General features: G+C 41.0%; 1 protein-coding gene and 1 long non-coding RNA gene across 2 annotated transcripts in view; one reads left to right on the plus strand and one right to left on the minus strand.

Moving 5' to 3' along the window:
• LOC127452865 (aryl hydrocarbon receptor nuclear translocator 2-like) overlaps positions 1-22,260 on the minus strand; it is a 1,027,890-nt gene that overhangs the window by 378,223 nt on the left and 627,407 nt on the right. The window lies entirely within an intron of this gene.
• The window catches only part of LOC127453378 (uncharacterized), a 183,077-nt gene that overhangs the window by 130,103 nt on the left and 30,714 nt on the right, over positions 1-22,260 (plus strand). The gene's annotated exons all lie outside the window — the stretch shown is intronic.

Consider the following 22,260-nt stretch of genomic DNA (forward strand, 5'->3'; position numbering starts at 1 on the left):
CATTGTTATGCTTTCCTGTCTTAAATAGTGACTGGTTAAATGCAGTGTCTGATACGGAGTCGTGAAATTACTGTAAACTACTCTCTCATTTCCTACCTCTTTTTTAATTCCATATAGATGTCTTCCCTTTCTCTCCTGGGTCCACATTTATTGCCACTTTCTTTTAACTGTCCTTTAATTAATCCTTTCATTTCCATTTTACTCGGTGCATTAATATCTATTCTTGGATACTTTAATGCCTGTTTAGCCATTTCATCTGCAAGTTCATTATCTTTTACCCCCATGTGTGCCGGAACCCACAGAAAGAATGTGTTTATCCCTTGTTGTTGTATTCTAAACAATGTCTGAAGGTTTTCAAAAAGAATATCCTGTCTAGAATTAGATTTACGACTCATTAAGCTGGTAAGGCCATAAAGAGAATCAGAACAGAACACCACATTTAGTGGCTGAACCTTTTCCACCCACTGAAGAGCCAACTGTATTGCTATCATTTCTGATGAGTAAACAGATAAATGATTAGATGTTCTTTTCCCTATTTTACAGTCAAACTGAGGAATAACTAGTGCTCCTGCTGTATGTCCAGACTCTGGATCCTTTGAACCATCAGTATAGATTTGTATACAATAATAATACTCTTGATCTATATATTGCCTCACTACCATATCCTTAGAAACCCATCTTTGTTTGTCATTTATTTTTTCCAGCAACTGTAAATCGACTGATGGCATTGGAAACATCCAGAGAGGTAACACAGGCATTGCCGCTATTGGGCTTACTTCAACATTGAAAATTCCCATTCGGTGAGCCTCATTTTTTTGCGTTCCATCCGAAACTCACCAACTGTGAATACTCATATTCCCAACAGTTGTCCAGAACTTTTTTTACAGGATGACTATAACTATGTCCTTTTATTGATATCCAATAAACCATTTTCAATTGTAACCAGCTAATTTACAAAGGCATTTCTCCCACTTCCACTTGAAGAGCAGCTACTTGTAAAGATCTGAATGCACCACAACAAATTCTTAATGCCTAGGATTGGATAACTTCTACCTTTTTTTTCAGAGATCCAGAAGCTGAACTATATATAATACTGCCATATAGTGGATCTTATTAAAACACTATATATTCTCCTTAGGGAAGGGCAACTAGACCCCCAATCTGTCCCAGCCAAGCATTGTAATACATTTATTCCCTTCTTACATTTGTCTACTACTTTTTGAATATGGCATTCAAATGTTAACTTTGAGTCCATCCATACTCCCAGGAACTTGATTTTTGATACTTGTTCTAATATCTGACCTGATCTTTAGTTTAACGTTTTTTTTTTTTCCTTCTTGAAAAACATACTACCTGCGTTTTAGTTACTGAGAATCTGAACCCCCAACTGTTAGCCCAATTTCCAACTTCATCTATTGCCTCCTGCATTCTATCCTCCACATATTTGACATTCCTTCCCCTCTTCCATAATGCTTCATCGTCTGCATATAGAGATCTTCCTACCCCAGTCCCAATTTTTGAAAAGATTTCATTGATCATACTATTAAACAAAATGAGACTGCAGACACTACCTTGAGGCGTACCATTATCTATTGAGTATACTTTTGAATATGATGTTCCCACCCTTACCTGTATTGTCCGATCCATTAAAAAAACTCATAACCCAGTTATATAACCTCCCTTTTATTCCCATTTTCTTCATTTTGATTAGCAGGCCTTCTTTCCACATCATATCATAAGCCTTCTCAATATCAAAGAATACCCCTATTAGTACTTCTTTATTCACTATTACCTTTCTAATATCAGTTTCTAGACATAAAACCGCATCCATTGTACTGCGACCTTTCCTGAAGCCACTTTGATGTGGGTATAGCTACCTCTTATTTTCAAGCATATAAACTAAACGATTCATCACCATTCTTTCCATTAATTTGCAAAGATTTGAAATTAGTGCTATAGGTCTATAATCGTTGGAAAAGACTGATCCTTACCTGGCTTTGCTATTGGGACCACAACACCATGTTTCCAGGAAGAGGGAAGCTTTCCTTCTTCCCATATCCTATTGAAAAGATCTAATATTACGTTTAATGATGTATCTGATAGATGTTTGAGCATTTCGTAACAAACTTGGTCCTTCCCTGGAGATGTATGTCTCACCCCCACAAGAACCTGTTTTAGCTCATATAAAGAAAAACATACATCTATAGTAGATCCAGAAAGACCTGTTTTCTTCAAGACTTCTGGATTCTCTCTCAAACACTGTTCTCTGTATCTCCTCACCTCATCTGATACATTACCATTACTATGCACTTTGACAAAGGTTTTAGCTAACACTTCTGCTTTTTCTTCTTCACTGATTATTTGTTTCTCTTCACTTATCAAAACAGGAAGAATGCAGCTCTTATGATTCCCGCCCATTTTCCTTATCACACCCCATAAATCACTGATATCTATTTTCTCTCCAATTGTGTCACAAAATTCTCTCCAAGCTTTCTTTTGGCAGTTCTTATCACTTTCCTAACCTGTGCCTGTGCTCTTTTATACATAATAAAATCTTCAAATGAGAAAGACTTTCTTAATTTCCTTTATGCTCTGTTTCTTGCTCTTATCATCTTACTACAGTCTTCCGTTCACCACGGTAGTGCTTTCTTCTTATGTATTCCCTTGCTTTTTACAATCACCTCTTCCTCTGTATCACAAAGAATTCCAAATATTTTATTATTAAGTTCTTCAATATCTTTATTTACCTCATTTAAGCCCACCAATCTATCCTCATTTTTTTTCACTATATTTAATCCAATCTGCTGATTTGAACTTCCATCTATGAATTATTCCCTTTCTTTCTTTAGACATTCCCACCCCTAATTTACATAATATGGGGTAATGATCACTTCTAATTAAAATATGCTCCAGCACTCTCCATACACTTATCCTAGCCAAATTATGAGACATAATTGTCAAATCTAAGGCTGAATTTCTCCCTGTAGCCGCATCCATTCTTGTCGCACTTCCATTATTTACACCTATCAAGGTCTCCAAATCTAGAATGTCTTCCACTATTTTTCCATTTTGATCAGTGCTCAAGCTACCCCACAATGTGCTATGGGCATTGAAATCTCCACACCATATTACCTTACTAACCTCCACACCTCCGATGTTACCTAAAACTTCACTACTTAATTTCTTATAAGGATTATGCAAATTAAATATAGCTGCGAGCAGCAATTAACGGGGTTCAAGCGGTTTAAGGCCTTTAAGCACATGCGTAAAAAGGTATTATGTTTTATTTAGCAAGCATGTAGCCACCTAGATCATTTATAGCCAATACAGGCAATTTACTAAGGAAATACATGGTTTTTAAAGCTTTTTAAAGCTCATAGCACCACCTATGGTCTGATCTCCATAAAAGTCTGCATGCTTGTTTAGAATCATATGTTGCATGTGCTCACCTAATTTCTGAGTTCTTGTTTAGGAATTATGGGCTTTTTTGTACACTTGACCACGGCCATTTTGTAAATGACACTGTTATAGCTACCCAAAGGGTAAAGTAAAATTGTTTTATTTTTTTTTATTTTGATAATTATTGAGCTAGAGAGTCCAGAGAATTGTACTGCATTGGTTTTATTGAGGTTGAGCGAAAAACCTAGGACTAGTTCACAAAAGTATTTTTTTTACATAATCGTGAATATTTAATGAATGATTTGATTGACAGCAGTGGTTCTTGAGGCAAAGTTGTTAAGTATGAGGAGATCTAACAAATCATATGAATTATAGCTGCGTCCCAATTCAGAGGCTGCATCCTTCAAATGCATTCCCGTGAAATGAAGGATACAACAGATGGATCCTTCCATCCCCAGAATTCATTGCGCGCCAGTGACGACAGGATTTTTTTGAGAGAAACTGCCAAATTACACTTTTAAACGAAAGTACTGGGTTTCAACTAACTCAAATATCTAACGATACAAATGTAAAAAAAAAAAAAAAAAAAACTTTGAGTGAAAATATTTAGACAGTTTGTGAACCCTGTTTTGTTTTCAGACAGTTTAATATAACTTTCAAAAAAGTCCAGTATAAATGTTACAGTCACTCAGCAGCTGTCACAGTTGTTAGGCGACAAGAACAGTCCTCCATAGGCTAGACTGTCCCAGTTAACAATACTCAGTCCGACCTTCGTGGCCTTCGAAGGCGTGGCCTTTGAAGTCCAAGTCCTTCGAAGGATGCAGCCTTTGAATTGGGACACAGCCATTGTGTGTATGTGTGAAACACCACGTGATTACAGAGGTGAAAACTCGTTAGCACCATCCACTGGCCAATATCTTTCAAATTTCTCACAGACCTCTAGGGCCAGGAGTCGAACAGGCCCACCGAGTTTTGTGCCGATCGGCCTCCGTTAACCTTGTCTAATAGGCGCTCAAACTTCATTGGCTGATGGCTGCCATGTTTTTTGAGATACGCCAATGTACTCATAGACAGTCATGGCACCTTGGACAAAGACACTGCATGCCGATTTTCAACTCAATTCAACTTAGAGCTGTTTTCATGTTTTTTCCTGTTATAATGCCACCAAGTGGCCAAACTCGTTTTTTTTACTGTGACCTCAGATTGAGCTCATACACATGTGTACAGAGTTTGGTGAAAATACTGTATCTCATTTCGTTCGGGCATTACAGCCATTTTAGTAAAAATGTGCCACCCTTTTCAAACGTTTTGGCACCCCTTAGCGACCGTGAGTTGAAATTTAAACTTTTTTTGATAATTATTGATAATCAGACTCCAGAGTATATTTCTGCACTAGTTTGGTTCTGATCGGGCGAAAAACCTAGGACTAGTTCGCAAAAGTAAGTTTTAACATTATCTGAAATATTTACCAAACGTTTGACAGACACCAATGCTTCTTGAGGCAAAGTTGTTTAGAATGAGAAGAGCTATCAGGTGATATATATATAACTTGTGTTTTTTCACAACACTGCATTATATACAACCTTTAACACCTACAAAAATCATGATAGCATCACCTAGTGGCCAATTTTTTAAAAAACTTTGCAAAACACTCTCGGACCAAGAGTCAAATAGGTCCACCAAGTTTCGTTCCGATCAGTCATTCTTAACCTTGTGTAATAGCGGCTGAAATTTGATTGGCCGATGGCGGCCATGTTTTTCAACATATGTGAATGTCCATATAGACAATGATGGCAGCTGAGACAAAGACAGTGTATGCCAATTTTGAAGTCAATAGGATTAACGGTTTCATAGTTACAGCCAATTTCATGTTTTTTTTGGTATTATAGCGCCACCATATGGCAAAACCGCGGCATCTTTTCTGGGCGACCAAAGATTGACCTCTTACATAAGCATGCCAAGTTTGGTGAAGATATCTCATTTCCTTCAAGAGTTATAGCCATTTATGTAAAATTGGCCACTCCTACTTCCGATGTTTTCGCATACCGTAGCTAGCTCGAGTCAAAAGTTAAAACTTTTTTTGATAACTTTTGATATTGAGACTCCATAGAATCATTTGGCACTGGTTTGGTCCCTATCGGACAAAAAACCTAGGACCAGTTCGCAAAAGTATGTTTTATGAAAAATCAAAGATGGCGGAAATTTTTTATAGGCAGAAATGAAATTGGAGATATACATTTTGTTTGGTTTGAGCCAAGGATTATAAAGCACTTGAGTCTACGACAAACAATCTAGGAGTTATGAGCAGTTTCGCATTTTTGATCACTGTAGCGCCCCCTATTGACCGATTTGGCCGTGTCCGTGTTTCTGAGTAGCGAGCAATACTACTACCATCTGGCCAAGTTTCAAGTCTCTAGGCCTTACGGTTTGCTCTGCCCGATCAGTTTTATGGCGGAATAATAATAATAATAAAAATCTTAATAATTACAATAGGGTTTCAGCGCTAAGTGCTTGAACCCCTAAAAAATCTTAACAATTACAATAGGGTTTCAGCGCTAAGCGCTTGAACCCCTAATTAACAATTACAATAGGGTTTCAGCAATAAGCGCTTGAACCCCTAATTAACAATTACAATAGGGTTTCAGCACTAAGCGCATGAACCCCTAATCAGCGCTAAGCGCTTGAACCCCAAATAAAAATCGTAACAATTACAATAGAGTTTCAGCGCTAAGCACTTGAACCCTAATAATAATAATAATAATAATAAAAATCTTAACAATTACAATAGGGTTTCAGCGCTAAGTGCTTGAACCCCTAATAATAATAAAAATCTTAACAATTACAATAGGGTTTCAGCACTAAGCGCTTGAACCCCTAAAAATCTTAACAATTACAATAGGGTTTCAGCATTAAGTACTTGAACCCCTAATCACCGCTAAGCGTTTGAACCCTGAATTATTCTAATACTCTGTTCCCCAGCCCATACCTCCATGACTATTACTTCGTTTCATTACTTACTTCCACTTTTCTAAATCCTATACCTAGCTTAATGAATGTAATTACCCCTCCACCATTACAAACTTTCCTATCCTTTCGAACTGATGCGTACCCCTGAATCACAAAATTTAAGTGGGGTTTTTACCAGGACTCCTGTATACAAATTACATGAGGTTTATTCTCTAATTTATCAATAAACTTCTTAAATTCATTTCCGTTAGAAGTTAGACTTCTGGCATTCCACTGGAGTAGTATTAATACCATTAAGAGCCACCACCACGTGCTGCCTGTGTATTTGACACCAGTACCTAGAGAATGTCATTTACTTGTTCCACTGATATTCCCTCTGCATTCAAATATTTTCCTGCCGCTCTTATTATTATTCTAATCCTTTTTGATTTACTTTTCGTTTGGGCAGAGCAGTTAACTACTACCAATGGTTTATCAACTACCATTGTCTCATCATTCACTTTTGACTTTTGACATTCACATTTATCTGTCTCTCCATGATCTAATTCCTTCTGTTCTTTCTGCTGATCTTTTTTCCGAACATTCTTGATTGCTTCCGCATACGTCAATCCCTCTGATACCTTTACATTTTGAATTCCCTCTGCCTCTTTCCTGACCTGGCATCCACCGTATCCCGCACTGTGGTCCCCTCCACAGCTGCAACACTTTGGACTCACTCTTGTCCCACACTTCCCATATTTGTGCTCACCACTACATCTTGTACAACGCTGTTTTCCTTTGCAGACCGCTGTCATGTGTCCAAACCTCTGACATTTAAAGCATCTTACTGGAGGTGGTTTATAAGAACGGACCCCGTAGCTTACGAACCCAAGAAATACCCTGTTAGGTAGTTTTTCCTCATCAAACTGTATCATGACTATCCATTTTCTTCTTGTTCTTGACATATTTAAGTCATTTGACATCCATTACTGCCACCCCGGACAAATTCTTCTTTACAGACTCAACTGATATTTCCGTGGGGACTTTTTTTTTTGTTTGTTTTTTTGGACTCAAGATGGCTCCGAGTATGGCTGCTGCATTGCGAGTTCTGACACAACATGGCAGTGTTTTGTTTGTTTTGTTCACAGTTCTTATGTTTTTTGTCTTGGATGTTGTCTGCCTTATTGTCTATGACAGACAAACACTTTTGGACATTGGTTCAGCAATTTCACACCATAAACCGGACTTCAAATTCCTCAATGCCGACCTGCTGTTTACAAACACGCAAGCGGAGCCCTTTGTCTGGGCTGCACGGCCATGGAAATGCAGGAGGAAAAGGGGAAACAGAGCTGGCATTCTCATCAGAGTAAGACGCCGCGCAAATCGACCCCCGCTACCCAGTATTCTACTGGCAAATGTTCAGTCTCTGGATAACAAGCTCTGCAAGCTGAAAGCGCAGATCTCTTTCCAACGAGAGACGAGGGACTGCTGCATTATCTGCCTTACAGAAACTTGGATGTCTGCGGAGATTCCAGAACCCGCAGGGTTCTCCGTGCACCGAGCGGACAGAGCGAAAGACCTCTCAGGTAAAAGCAGAGGTGGTGGTGTATGTTTTATGATCAACTAATCCTGGTGTGATCAGAGGAACGTACATTCTATCAAGTCTTTCTGCTCTCCTGATCTGGAATTTCTCATGCTTCTGTGTCGACCATTCTGGCTACCAAGGGAATTCACAGCGGTCATTATCACTGCTGTGTACATCCTGCCACAAGCCGACACAGACCGGGCACTCAAGGAACTGTATGGGAGTATAAGTGAGCAGGAAACCGCACACCCTGAGGCCATGTTCATTGTGACCGGGGACTTTAATAAAGCCAGTTTCAAATCAGTCGCACCAAAATACCACCAGCACATTAGTTTCAACACACGAGGGGACCGGGTTTTGGACCATTGCTACTTTCCCTTCCGGGATGGCTACAAATCCCTCCCCCGCCCACCATTTGGCAAATCAGACCACTCTTCCATTCTGCTTCTGCCCGCTTACAGGCAGAAACTGAAACAGGAAGCACCCACCCTCAGAATGATCCAGTGCTGGTCGGACCAATCAGACTCTATGCTACAAGACTGTTTTGATCACACGGACTGGGAGATGTTCCGGTCCGCCTCTGATGATGACATTGAGGTTTACTCTGATAGCGTAATGTGTTACATCAAAAAGTGCATGGAGGACGTCGTTCCGACCAGAACAACACGGATCTATCCGAACCAGAAGCCATGGATAAATAGTGGTGTTCGCGCGGCACTTAATGTGCTATGTCAGAACAGCAAAACGCCAGTACAGGAACGAGATTGAAGGACAGTTTAACACCACCAACTCTAGAAGCATGTGGCAGGGAATTAACATCATCACGGACTTTAAAGGGAATAAAAACTCCGCCATGAACACCGCTGCCTCTCTCCCGGATGAGCTCAATAATTTTTATGCTCGTTTTGAGGGAAATAACACCGCCCTCACGGAGAGAGCTCTCGCGGCCGAAGCTACAGAGGTTAGTTCACTCTCCGTCTCTGTAGCGGATGTAACCTGATCCTTCCAACGGGTGAATATCCGCAAAGCCGCGGGCCCAAAGGGCATTCCGGTCCACGTCATCAGAGCGTGCGTGAACCAGCTGGCTGGTGTTTTTACAGACATTTTCAACCTTTCCCTCTCTTTGTCTGTAGTCCCCACATGCTTTAAAACATCCACCATTGTGCCTGTTCCAAAGCAATCAAAAATCACTTGCTTAAATGACTGGCGTCCTGTTGCTCTGACCCCCATCATCAGCAAATGCTTTGAGAGACTAATCAGAGATTACATCTGCTCTGTGCCGCCTCTCTCTCTAGACCCATTGCAGTTTGCTTACCGCAACAACCACTCCACTGATGATGCCATTGCATCTACACTACACACTGCTCTCTCCCACCTGGAAAAAAAGAACACTTATGTGAGAATGCTGTTTGTAGACTACAGCTCAGCATTCAACACCATAGTGCCATCCAAGCTAGATGAGAAACTCCGGGCTCTGGGCTTAAACAGCTCGCTGTGCAGCTGGATCCTGGACTTCCTGTCAAGCAGATGCCAGGTGGTTAGAATAGGCAGCAACATCTCCTCATCACTGACCCTCAACACTGGAGCCCCACAGGGCTGTGTTCTCAGCCCACTCCTGTATTCCCTGTACACACATGACTGTGTGGCAACACATAGCTCCAATGCCATCATTAAGTTTGCTGATGACACGACGGTGGTAGGTCTGATCACTGACAATGATGAAACAGCATACAGAGAGGAGGTGCACACTCTGACACACTGGTGTCAAGAGCACAACCTCTCCCTCAACGTCAGTAAGACAAAGGAGCTTGTGGTGGACTTCAGAAGAAAAGACAGAGAACACAGTCCCATCACCATCAATGGAGCACCAGTGGAGAGAGTCAGCAGCTTCAAGTTCCTGGGTGTCCACATCCCCGAGGAACTCACATGGTCCATCCACACTGAAGTCGTTGTGAAGAAGGCTCATCAGCACCTCTTCATCCTGAGACGGCTGAGGAAGTTTGGAATGAACCACCACATCCTCACACGGTTCTACACCTGCACTGTAGAGAGCATCCTGTCTGGCTGCATCTCCGCCTGGTACGGCAATAGCACAGCCCACAACCGCAAAGCACTGCAAAGGGTGGTGCGAACTGCCAGACACATCATTGGAGGTGAGCTTCCCTCCCTCCAGGAAATATATACGAGGCGGTGTGTGAAAAAAGCTCGGAGGATCATCAGAGACTCCAGCCACCCGAGCCATGGGCTGTTCTCACTGCTACCATCAGGCAGGCAATATCGCAGCATCAGGACCCGCACCAGCTGACTCCATGATAGCTTCTTCCCCCAAGCAATCAGACTTTTGAACTCTTGATCTCCCACGATCAAAATACATCAGCACTGCACTTTATTACTCTTACTCTTATATCTCACACCGGACTGTCATAAATTATATTAGTTTTATATATATATATATTCTGTCTTAACAACTTACTATCAACCGACAGACTGAATGTCAATACAGTACAATACAGCCTACTGTACATTCTATATATACTACTATATATACTTTTTTATTTTTATTGAATAATGTGTATCTATATTGTGCGTATTGTATACTGTACAGTGTATGTTATTATTTGTATATTGTTGTGTGCAATTATGTGTATATTAGACTTTAAATTGTGTTGTGTTAATTTGATGTTATTGTAAATTGGTATATGTCTCATCACTGTTACAACTGCTATATTGATCGGAACTGCACCCAAGAATTTCACACACGATTGCACTTGTGTATATGGCTGTGTGACAATAAATGTGATTTGATTTGATTTGTTATCACCCCCCTTACCCGTTTCTTTTCAACCATTACTGAACACGATACTTTTTTTCCCATTAGAGACTTTAAGCATGCCACCACTTTTTGTTGTTTACTGTCCTTACAGAATATCAACAATCTTCCATCTCGTACCATCCTAGCACTTTTTATTATCTCTACTGCATCCTTCAATGCTTTTGTAACTTTGATAAGGTTTAAAGCATTTATTGACTCAGATAGAAATGTAATCATTACCTTGTACTTGTCCTTTCTTCCCCTTACTTGTTGATTTTTCCCTTTCGCTATCTGATTCCGAAGCCTGGCTCCCTACTTTCTTTCTTTTTCTACTTTCCACTACTGTCCAGTTGCTACCATCTTCGAATTTCTCGCCACGCAACCCTTCCTCCAACTCTACCCCACTACCGGAATCTACGTCACTACCTCCCATCTCCGCCTCAGTCACACCCTAGTGTTACCACTGCTCCCTGCCCTCTCATTTCCTCACCTACAGCGCCATCTACGTAGTGTGGCTCATGCATTTCCGGTCTTCTTCTTCTTTTTTCCATTTTATGGTGGGTTTACCAGCGTTAAGGTGCATTACCACCACCTACTGTGTTGGGGTGTGGACCAGAGTTATCTATCCCTTTAACATCAAAAAGAAAAAAAGAAAAATATAACTATATTTAACTTAACACTAAATTCTCTTGATCAGCCCAGTTTCTTTTAAATAATGTAATAGGCTCCCTAACCTGATGGTGAATACTTTTTTAGACTAATTTCTTCTACTCCAAGTTTCCTGATTTCCCTCTTTAATGTTTCTCATTCTCGAGAGTACTTTTGGCAGTGACAGATGACATGCTCCATATGATTTGACAGTGCTCACATAGTTCTGAGGTATGTTTATTTATTTAGTGCACTTTTTTATTAAGCCTGGTATGTCCTACCCTCAGCCTTGTTAAGATGTTCTCCTCTTTAGAACTCCTTTTAGTTGTCCTCACTGTGCCCACCTCTCGCTGTAATGCATAAATGTGTTGTCCTGTGTTTCCTATATCCCAGCTGTGCTGCCACTCTTTAATTATGTTTCTGTAATAATGTTAAGTTCGTGGGCAATGGAGGAGTCAGGAGACAGTGAACAGTTGAGTGTTTATTCACACACACTTTAGGTTCACACACACAAAGAAAAACGGCTCTTAGTGGCCAACTCAAAATAGCACTTTCAGTGATAGTCTCTGGCTTTAGTTGCGGGTCTTTCCTCCGCCACTGCTCTGGGCCACTCTCTTTCTCTTCCTCTGATGCTCTGGTGAGCCTTATCAGGTCTCCCTCCACCATCACTATAATGAGAGATAGGTGTTAGAATAGTTAAAGGCCAGGGTAGGGTTGCACCAGCTGTGCGTAAGGTCTCACGTAAGTTAGGACGTAAAGTTCACACTAAGGACTTAGTAACTACTAGTTAGTTTATAACTAAGACAGTGCTTAATTTGGTTGCACCACCTGTTCTTAAGGCAAGACTTAACTAGTAGGTCGTAAGCTCTCCGTAAAGTAATGCGTAGTTGCATAATATGGACATTTACCTATATTTATCCAATAAGCAGCCTTCATATTTATACACAGAAGTGTTAAAAATCCATGAACTTCAATTTGATCTTGTTACAGTTGATGTTCAAACCTTGTTTGTTCACATAACTGTCAGCTGTAATAAATTATATCCCCATTAATATATGATACGTAATAAAAGTAGATTTGATAAATAGTATATTTGCCCTGTATAAATAACAATATTATAGGAGCTGTATCTAAAATAAATGAGGGGTGATAAATAAATACTAATACAACTGGCTAGAAAAACAGACATTGTTTCATTTTAATATCCTATATATATTCTGAATGTGCTGAAACCTGACACCGGGCGACACACCCCGAAAACTGCACTGTTAGATCAGTTTCATGCTGAAGAGCCGCTTAAAAGTTAAGATGTCGCGTAAATGTCAACATCATAATGTATGTTGAAAGGATTGATGCCTGTCACGCAAAACGTGAGCTCATTGATATCATAAAAAATATCATTCTGCTTTTTTATTCCATCCGTTACACCTGGTCAGAGGCTTCTGTAAATATTTAGTTTGTACGTAGAGTTATGTTCTACCTAAGTTTAATGGTGCAACGCTCAAATATTTAGAAGTGCGTAAATTGTGACTTAGTGCCCATTTACGCCACAACTAGGCTAAGTTATAACTTACGTACAGCTGGTGCAACTGGCCCCAGGTGACGAGCCTAACCGCTTTCCCTCTCCCACAGACAGACACATGACCACGCCCCCTCATGCCACAGTTTCTTTTGATTATTCCTTTTGCTTCATATTTACTGAGTGAAATGTCCATGATCTCCTCATGTTTCAGAGCCTGTTTTGCTAATTCATCCACAATATTATTGCCCTTTATCCCTCTGTGAGCTGGTATCCACATAAATGTTATCATAATATGCATCTTTTTAAATCTGTACAGAGCTTTATATATCTCATTAGCTACTGTATTTACTGCCTACTGTGATATGTAAATGACTGAAATAACATTAATGCAGAACACAAATCAGTACAAAGAACAACCTTTTTAATTTGTAACTTTCTACCCACTGTAATGCTGTTGCAATTGCCATCATCTCGACTGTGTATATGTACAAATGATCTGATGTTCTTCATTTAACAGAAACTTGTAAGGCTGGAATACTAAAAGAAAAACCTGTGCTTCCTGTATTAGGATCCTTGGATCCATTAGTATATAATGGAATAAACAATTGATAAAATGTTTGTAACCTATCTTCAACAAAGACTGCTATATTTCCAAAAACTTTATGTACCTGCATTTCCTCCAGAATATAGAAATCATCTGACACAATACCTTTGTTGTTGGATGTCGGTCTTCTGAATGTCCTTGAAGATTTGCCCAGTCGTTCATCATTAACTGTTTGCATCTAATATGCAGTGGCATTTCCCCCACCTCAACCTAAAGAGCGGACACAGGAGTCATTTTGAAACCACCACAACAAAGTCTCAAAGCTTGAGCTTGCACCACCTCCAACTTTTTTAATAAGGTTTTTGTTGCTGAACCATAAGCAATGCACCCATAGTCTAACACTGATCTAATCAATGCTACATAAATATTTCTAATTGCAGATCTGCTCACTCCCCATTCTGACCCTATTAAACATCTCATCACATTCAATATCTTTTTACACTTGGTGATTATCTTATGAATATGTTCATTCAATGTTAACTTTGCATCAAACCACAAACCTAAAGACTTTCAGTTGTTCTATCCTTTGCCCATACATCTTTATCTGTGTTTCAGCACCCCTCTTTCTAGCGAACATTACTGTTTTTTCTACTGAAAAATTGAATCCCCATGAATATGTGTAACGTATGCTGGAACTGCTGACAAGGATGGCAATGACGAAGACGTGAACGATGATGAAGATGAGAACCCAAGTGCAGTTTATTTATAAACGTGAACCAAAAAAACCCTAACTAGAAACGTGAAACATAAATCATAAACATGAACTTGACTATAACCTGACTTGACAAACACATACAAATCACATTCAATACTTCACAACTACACAATGGAAAACATGAGGCTTAAATACATGGACATGGGGGAACATAAACCAATGAACAAAACAGAACTCATAAGCTAATTAAACAATAAACCAATGAAAACATGACACATGAACATGGAGGGAAAACAGAAATTACATGACAAGGGGAACAGGAACACATGACATGAAACAGGAACTAGAATTTCAAAATAAAAGACATGAATCAACAGAATACACATGACATATCCCCACCACTAAGGGGCGGCTCCCGACGCCCCAACACATAAACAAAACACGTAAAACATGACATAAATTCAAAGGGGGGGAGGTGTCTTGAGGCGTGGGGCGTGGCGTGGTGAGAAAGGGCGAGGGGCATGGGACCAGGGCAAAGTCCGTGGGGGGTGAAGCCATGAGAGGCTTGAGGGGCGGAGCCATGGAAGGTGGAGCCGTGAGAGGCTTGAGGGGCGGAGCCATGGAACGTGGTGCCCGGAGAGTAGCCGAAGACTCGAAGGGCCAGGGTGGAGCCGATGGCAGGGAAGACCAAGGCGATGCTGGAGGCTCGGAGCAGCAAGGCGGAGCTGAGGGATCGGAAGACTGAGGTGGGGCCGGTGGGACTGAGGACCAAGGTGGAGCCGTAGCGAAGGAGGTCCCCGGTGAAGCTGACAGATCGGAGGGACAAGGTGCAGCCAGAGGATTGGGGAGCCAAAGCGGAGCCAGGTGACCGACAGACCAAGGAGGAGCTGGAGGGACGAGGGACCCCGGCACAGCCGACAGGCTGAAGGACTGTAGTGGAGCCGAGGGAACAAAGGCAATGTCGAGGGACCGACAGGCCAAGGCGAAGTCCAGGGCTCAGAGGGTCCAGGCGGGATCGGAGGGCTGACAGTTCCCCTTGCCTGCTCAGGAGAACTAAGGGTGGGTATAAGGGTGGGAACCATCTCCAGGTCCCACTGCTCAGGTGTGGCTGTGACGTGGCATGGAGCAGGCTGAGGCGCTGCGGTGACGTGGCATGGAGCAGGCTGAGGCGCTGCGGTGACGTGGCATGGAGCAGGCTGAGGCGCTGCGGTGACGTGGCATGGAGCAGGCTGAGGCGCTGCGGTGACGTGGCATGGAGCAGGCTGAGGCGCTGCGGTGACGTGGCATGGAGCAGGCTGAGGCGCTGCGGTGACGTGGCATGGAGCAGGCTGAGGCGTTGCGGTGACGTGGCATGGAGCAGGCTGAGGCGTTGCGGTGACGTGGCATGGAGCAGGCTGAGGCGTTGCGGTGACGTGGCATGGAGCAGGCTGAGGCGTTGCGGTGACGTGGCATGGAGCAGGCTGAGGCGTTGCTGTGATGTGGCACTCTGGCTCGGCGGCGGCCATGACGTGGCACTCTGGCTCGGCATCCGCCTCCCCTACAGTGAACGGGGAACCAATGAACCGTAGGGCGAGGTCGATATATTGAGCCAGGCTGAGGGAACTGCGACCGCCAGGCATCAAAAAAGAAATGGACTCATTCAGTCCAAATCTAAAACAGTCTTTGAGGGCAACCTCTTTAATGTCTACCTGGCTGGCTAGACCGCAGAAGTCCTCAACATAGTCCTCCAGGGGACGATTCCCCTGACGTAGGTGCAGAAGTAAAACCGCTGGGTTCATGGTTGGTGAAGTATTCTGTAACGTATGCTGGAACTGCTGACAAGGATGGCAATGACGAAGACGTGAACGATGATGAAGATGAGAACCCAAGTGCAGTTTATTTATAAACGTGAACCAAAAAACCCTAACTAGAAACGTGAAACATAAATCATAAAAATGAACTTGGCTTGACTATGGCTTGACTATGGCTTGACTATGGCTTGACTATGGCTTGACTATGGCTTGACTATGGCTTGACTATGGCTTGACTATGGCTTGACTAACACATACAATCACATTCAATACTTCACAACTACACAATGGAAAACATGAGGCTTAAATACATGGACATGGGGGAACATAAACCAATGAACAAACAGAACTCATAACAAGCTAATTAAACAATAAACCAATGAAAACATGACACATGAACATGGAGGGAAAACAGAAATCACATGACAAGGGAAACAGGAACACATGACATGAAACAGGAACTAGAATTTCAAAATAAAAGACATGAATCAACAGAATACACATGACAATATGACCATTTTTCAACTGCCTCTTTTATTTTTCCCATAATGCGATTAATATTCTTTCCCCTTTTCCACAAGGCTCCATCATTAGCAAACATTGACCATCCAATATCACCCTGGACTTAAAAAAAAAACATAATTATTCATAATGGAAAAGAGTATTGGATTAATGACATTGCCCTGAGGTGTACCATAATCTACCATATAACATCCTGATAAAGCTGTCCCAATTCTGACTTGAATAAATCTATTAAATAAAAAGGCTTTAATCCAATCTGATCATTAATCCCTCCTTCCAAACCATATCGTATGCCCTTTCTATGTCAAAAATAAATAAATAAAAAAAATAAAATGCCTTTACAGATTCTTTTAATTACATTTTTAATTACAGTTACACTTTTTTTTTACATACTTTTCTTTTTTTCATGATTAAAATTTTTATTAAAACACAGAAAAACAAAATATTAATACACAAAATCAACTTTTAACACCCACTACCACCCCTCCTCCTCCCCATCCCCATCCCCAACCCCACCCGAACCTCAACAAACACCCCTGTGGTCTTACATGAACACATACAAAAGAAAACAAAAACCAAAGAACTAATAAAGAGAGGGACAAAAAAGAAAAAAAATACATATCTATAAAAATCACACACACTGACAATTACACCTCTCTCTACTATTCCACCTGAGAACCCTCCAAGAACGCTAAATATCCACCCCATTTTCCAACAAACAAATCCAGATTCCCTAATCTTCTATAAGACCCCTCCTCTAAGGCTGTCACTCTCCCCATCTCCGAGCACCACTCCTGAAATGGGGGCGCTTCAACTGACTTCCAACCCCTCAAAATCACCTGTCTGGCCACCCAATCCTCCACATGTTTATCCTCAACATTGATTAACCAGTCTGGGGCAAAACCAAGACATCACATACAAAATTCTGAACCCTCAACCAAAACCCTTGGATCTTAATGCACCCCCAAAAAACATGGGTTGTGTCTCCATCCTCCGACTGGCATCGCCAGCAGGTAGGTGTGTCTTTAAGACCAAACCTATACAATCTAGAGGGAGTCCAATAGAATCTATGTAAAATCTTGAACTGCATAAGGCGAACCCTTGCATCTCTAGATACAGACTTGACATTTTTTAGAATCCTAGCCCACACTCCCTCCTCCAATACCAAGTTTAAATCTTTCTCCCATAATCTCTTGATAGAAGTTAGAGCTCCGTTTCCCAGACTCTAAATTAACAGGGAGTAATACACTGATGCCTCATGACCTTTTCCAAAAGCAGTAATCACCTCTTCCAGAGCATATGCCTCTTTAGGTGGGTGTATGCTACTCCCAGAAACAATACAGAGCAGGTGGCGCAGCTGTAAATACCTATAGAACTGAGATCTGGGAATCCCAAAATGTTGAACCAAATTTTCAAACGATCTCAACACTCTGCTCTCATATAGGTCACAGAGTATAGCAACCCCCCTCACAATCCACTATGACCAGCAGAAAGGGGACTTATCAATACATAATTTTGGGTTCAGCCATACGCTTGAGGCAACATTAAAATATCCGAATTAAACACTCTGGACACTTTTGTCCATACCGAGTGCAAATGTGAGATAACGGGGTGTAACTTAACTTCTCCGATTAATTTGATAGAAAGGCTTTGCAATGGTGAAATGGGGCAAGAACTTCCTGTTCAATAGAGAACCAGGGAGGGGCTCTCTCAGGTGGAAGTGACCAGTGAGCCAAATGTCTGAGACCAAATGCATAATAATAAAACAAAATCTTGGGTAGGCCTAGCCCACCTTTGTCAATCGGTTTATGTAACTTGTTAAAATGTAATCTAGGATGCTTACCATTATTAAGGGATCAAAATTAACTCAATCAGACAAATTTGTGGGGAATAAAATGGCCAAATATTTAATGCCCTGTTTGGGCCACTGGAAGGCAGCCGGCTGGAAAGCCGTTACTGGGCAGTACGCTGTCAGAGCCAGAGCTTCGGATTTAGGTCAATTAACTCTATATCCTGAGCACTTAGAAAAAGAATTAATAATTCTGTGGAGGCAAGGCATAGATCTAGTGGGGTCAGAGACGAATAATAAAATATCATCTGCGTAGAGCAAAAGCTTATGCGCCATACCTCACGCCATCACCCTTGGAAAATCATCCTACTTTCTTATCGTGGCTGCTAATGGTTCCAGGGCAAGACAGAACAATAATGAGGAAAGAAGGCAACCTTGCTGGGTGTCCCTATCCAGAGTAAAATAATCTGAAATTAATCCATTTGTTTGTACCGCCGCTACTGGGTGTCTATAAAGTAACTTAATCCATCCAATAAAAGTATTCCGAACCCGTATATTTCCAAAATCTTAAATAGATAATCCCATTCTACCATATCAAATGCCTTTTCGACGTCAAGTGAGATGGCAGCGACCGGAGTTTGATGATTCACCACTGACCACATTATATTGATGAAACGCCTAATGTTATCAGAAGAGCTGCGGCCCCGAATAAACCCCACCTGATTTATATGTATAAGAGATGTCATAACTTTACTTAATCAGTTAGCCAAAATGTTTGACAATATTTTAACGTCTAGCTGGATCAGGGAAATTGGACGATAACTCTTAAATCCGCTTGGATCTTTGTCTTTTTTAAGAATCAGACTGATCCGGGCTTGTGTCAAGGTTGGCGGAAGCTTTCCATTCTTTAATGATTCCGTATAAACTTCTAACAAAAGTGGAGCCAGTTCTGTAGCATAAGATCTAAAAAAATCAGTGGCAAAGCCATCTGGCCCCGGAATCTTGCCTGTAGGCAAGGCCTTAATTACCTCACCAAGCTCCTCCAAGGTTATCTCAGAATCAAGAGAATTTTTTTGCTCAGTTGTCAGTTTAAGAAGGTCTAATGGTTCCACAAACGTTCCAATATCCTCATCAGTAGATGAAGACGTGGAACTATAGAGATCAAGATAGAATTCTTTAAAAGCATTATTAATATCAATGGCAGAGGTAAAAATTTTACCACCAGCAAATTTCACTGAGGGAATGGTAGAAAAAGACTCTTTGTGCTTTATAAATCTAGCCAAAACTTTTAATATTCCCTTCCAACTCCACAAGTTCTCGTGCTTTGGATTTTTTGATGAATGAGGCATACTGTATGTTCTGACCCCTAAGAACCGTGAGGGCGTCATCTGAGACTAAAATGTTTCCAATTGAGCTATCAACAACAGATGAAATGAGGGACTTATTTAAAAAAAAAAAAAATCTATTCTAGAATAAATCTTATGGACTGATGAAAAAAATGTATAGTCCCTACCAGATGGGTTCAAAAGTCACCAAATATATGTAAGACCAAGATTTTTACACATCCTGTGAAGCGTCAGTGTTGCTCTAGGGGGCTTACACACTTTTGCTTTACTATGATCAAGGACTGAGTCCATCAAAAGATTAAAGTCTCCTCCCAATCTTATATCATAAGGGGTGCCAGTGGCTTGCAACATCCCTTCAAGATCAATAAAAAAGCCCTGATCATCAGCGTTAGGTGCGTAAATATTAGCCAAAATCAACCTTTGCCCCTGAATTTCTGCTAAAACCATAATGACTCTTCCTAATTTATCTTTAATCTGTTTGAGACATTTGAATTGTAGATGTTTACTTATCAATATAATGACTCCCCTGCTCTTACTTGAGCCAGCACTAAAGAAAACATATCCACCTCATATCTTCCCAAATTTTCAGCTTCCTGCAGGGAAAGATGTGTTTCTTGAAGAAACACAATGTCATATTTCTTACATTTAAGAAAATAAATAATCTTTCCTCTTTTTATGGGGTGCCCCAACCCATTCACATTCCACCTGGAGAGAGATAATCCACTTATATTAACATTTGACATTTTTACATTTTAGAAAAAATAGATTATATGTCAAAAATGTAATTATAAAGACCACATTCCCCATTAGTGCAACAGTCAAACCCCGAAATTTCCCCCCGAACCAAACAAACAGAAAAAAGAAAAACATGCGCATTAACCTCGCCCACACGACAGCGCCAACCGGTGTCCATCCCTCTAAACTCAAAAAGTCCATGTACGCCTACGAGAGTCCCCGTGACAACTTTGCCGTCGGATTGCTCAAGTCTGGTATTTCTATACAAATTTTGTGAGACAGATATACATAACAGAAAAAAATCTATAAAACAAACTCCAGCCAATAGGCAGAATAAAAACAAAGAATGTGTAGATTCATTCACAAAATTGTATCGAAGGTGTGTTCCTCCACAAAACAAACTCCCGCCACTAGCAGAACCAGCACAAAAAAATAAATGAATAAAAATCAGTTCAGTTTCCCCGGACAAGCAAACAAATGTTAGCCGTAAGCCGCAGTAAGCCGGCTGTTCATGAGTGCAGCAGATGCTCTAATCATTCCAATGTTCTGCCAAAAATACTCCACGAAACAAACTCCAGCCAATAGGAGGCATAAGCACAAAGAAGGAGCAGATTCATCCACAAACTGTCCCAAAGGAGTGTTATTCCACAAAACAAACTCCAGGCAGAACCATCACAGAAAGAAACAAAAAAGCACCCAGCTTCCTCAGACAGTCAAGAGTATGTAAAGTGAGTCAGTTCACTTGGGGGCCATATGAAACTCACCAAATGGTTTACTCACCCATTGTTTCAATGCTTGCCGTGTGCATGTAAATATTTTGCAACCATCCTTAGTATCTATTCTAAGTTTGGCTGGGAACATCAGTGCAAAAGCGATCTTCCATTGATGTAAGAGTTTCTTGCATTCCTTGACTCGATCACGTTTCTCTCTTCTCGAATTCGCAAAGTCTGGGAACAAGAAAATTTTCTGATTCTTCCAAGAAAGCTTTCCTTTGCTCCTCGCCTCGTGCAACATGAGATCTTTATCAGATGATCTCAGAAATTTGGCCAGAATTGATCAGGGCCTGTCTCCCTCAGCGGATCTCCGAACAGGGACTCTGTGAGCTCGCTCGATTTCCAGCTTGTGGCCTGTTATGTCGAGCCGACTCAGGAAGAGCTTATTTAGGAATTTCACCATATCTCTGCCTTCATGCTCAGGAATTCCAACAATTCGGATGCTGTTTCTCTGGTTGCGGTTCTCCAAATCCTCCAATTTTTCCAAAACGCGTTGCAAATCTACTTTGGTTGCTAGCGGATTAGCAGCTAATTCCCTCTCCGATGACTCCAGATAATCGATCCATCTCTCGACATCCCCAATACTTGTAACCAACTCAGAGAATTTTGTTTCCATCACAGTAATCGATCGACGTATTACAGAAAGATCCTCTAAGTCAGCAACAACTTTCGTCAGCATCACAAGACATGTTGGACAGTTGACGTTGAATTTCTTCTGCCGCACCGTCCAAACCGAGTCCCTGGTCTGCAGGCCTATCTGAGGTATCAGCTTGAGCATGTAAGAGTCTTTTAATAAATCAAATCAAATCAAATCAAATCACTTTTATTGTCACACAGCCATATACACAAGTGCAATGGAGTGTGAAATTCTTGGGTGCAGTTCCGATCAACATAGCAGTCATGACAGTGATGAGACATATACCAATTTACAATAACATCAAATTAACACAACACAATTTAAATTCTAATATACACATAATTACACACAACACAATATACAAATAATAACATACACTGTACCGTATACAATACACACAATATAGATACGCATTATTCAATAAAAAAAGTATATATAGTATATATAGAATGTACAGTAGGTTGTATTGTACTGTACTGACATTCAGGCTGTCGGTT

This window comes from Myxocyprinus asiaticus, chromosome 2, assembly GCF_019703515.2.
Source record: "Myxocyprinus asiaticus isolate MX2 ecotype Aquarium Trade chromosome 2, UBuf_Myxa_2, whole genome shotgun sequence".
Lineage (NCBI taxonomy): Eukaryota > Metazoa > Chordata > Actinopteri > Cypriniformes > Catostomidae > Myxocyprinus > Myxocyprinus asiaticus.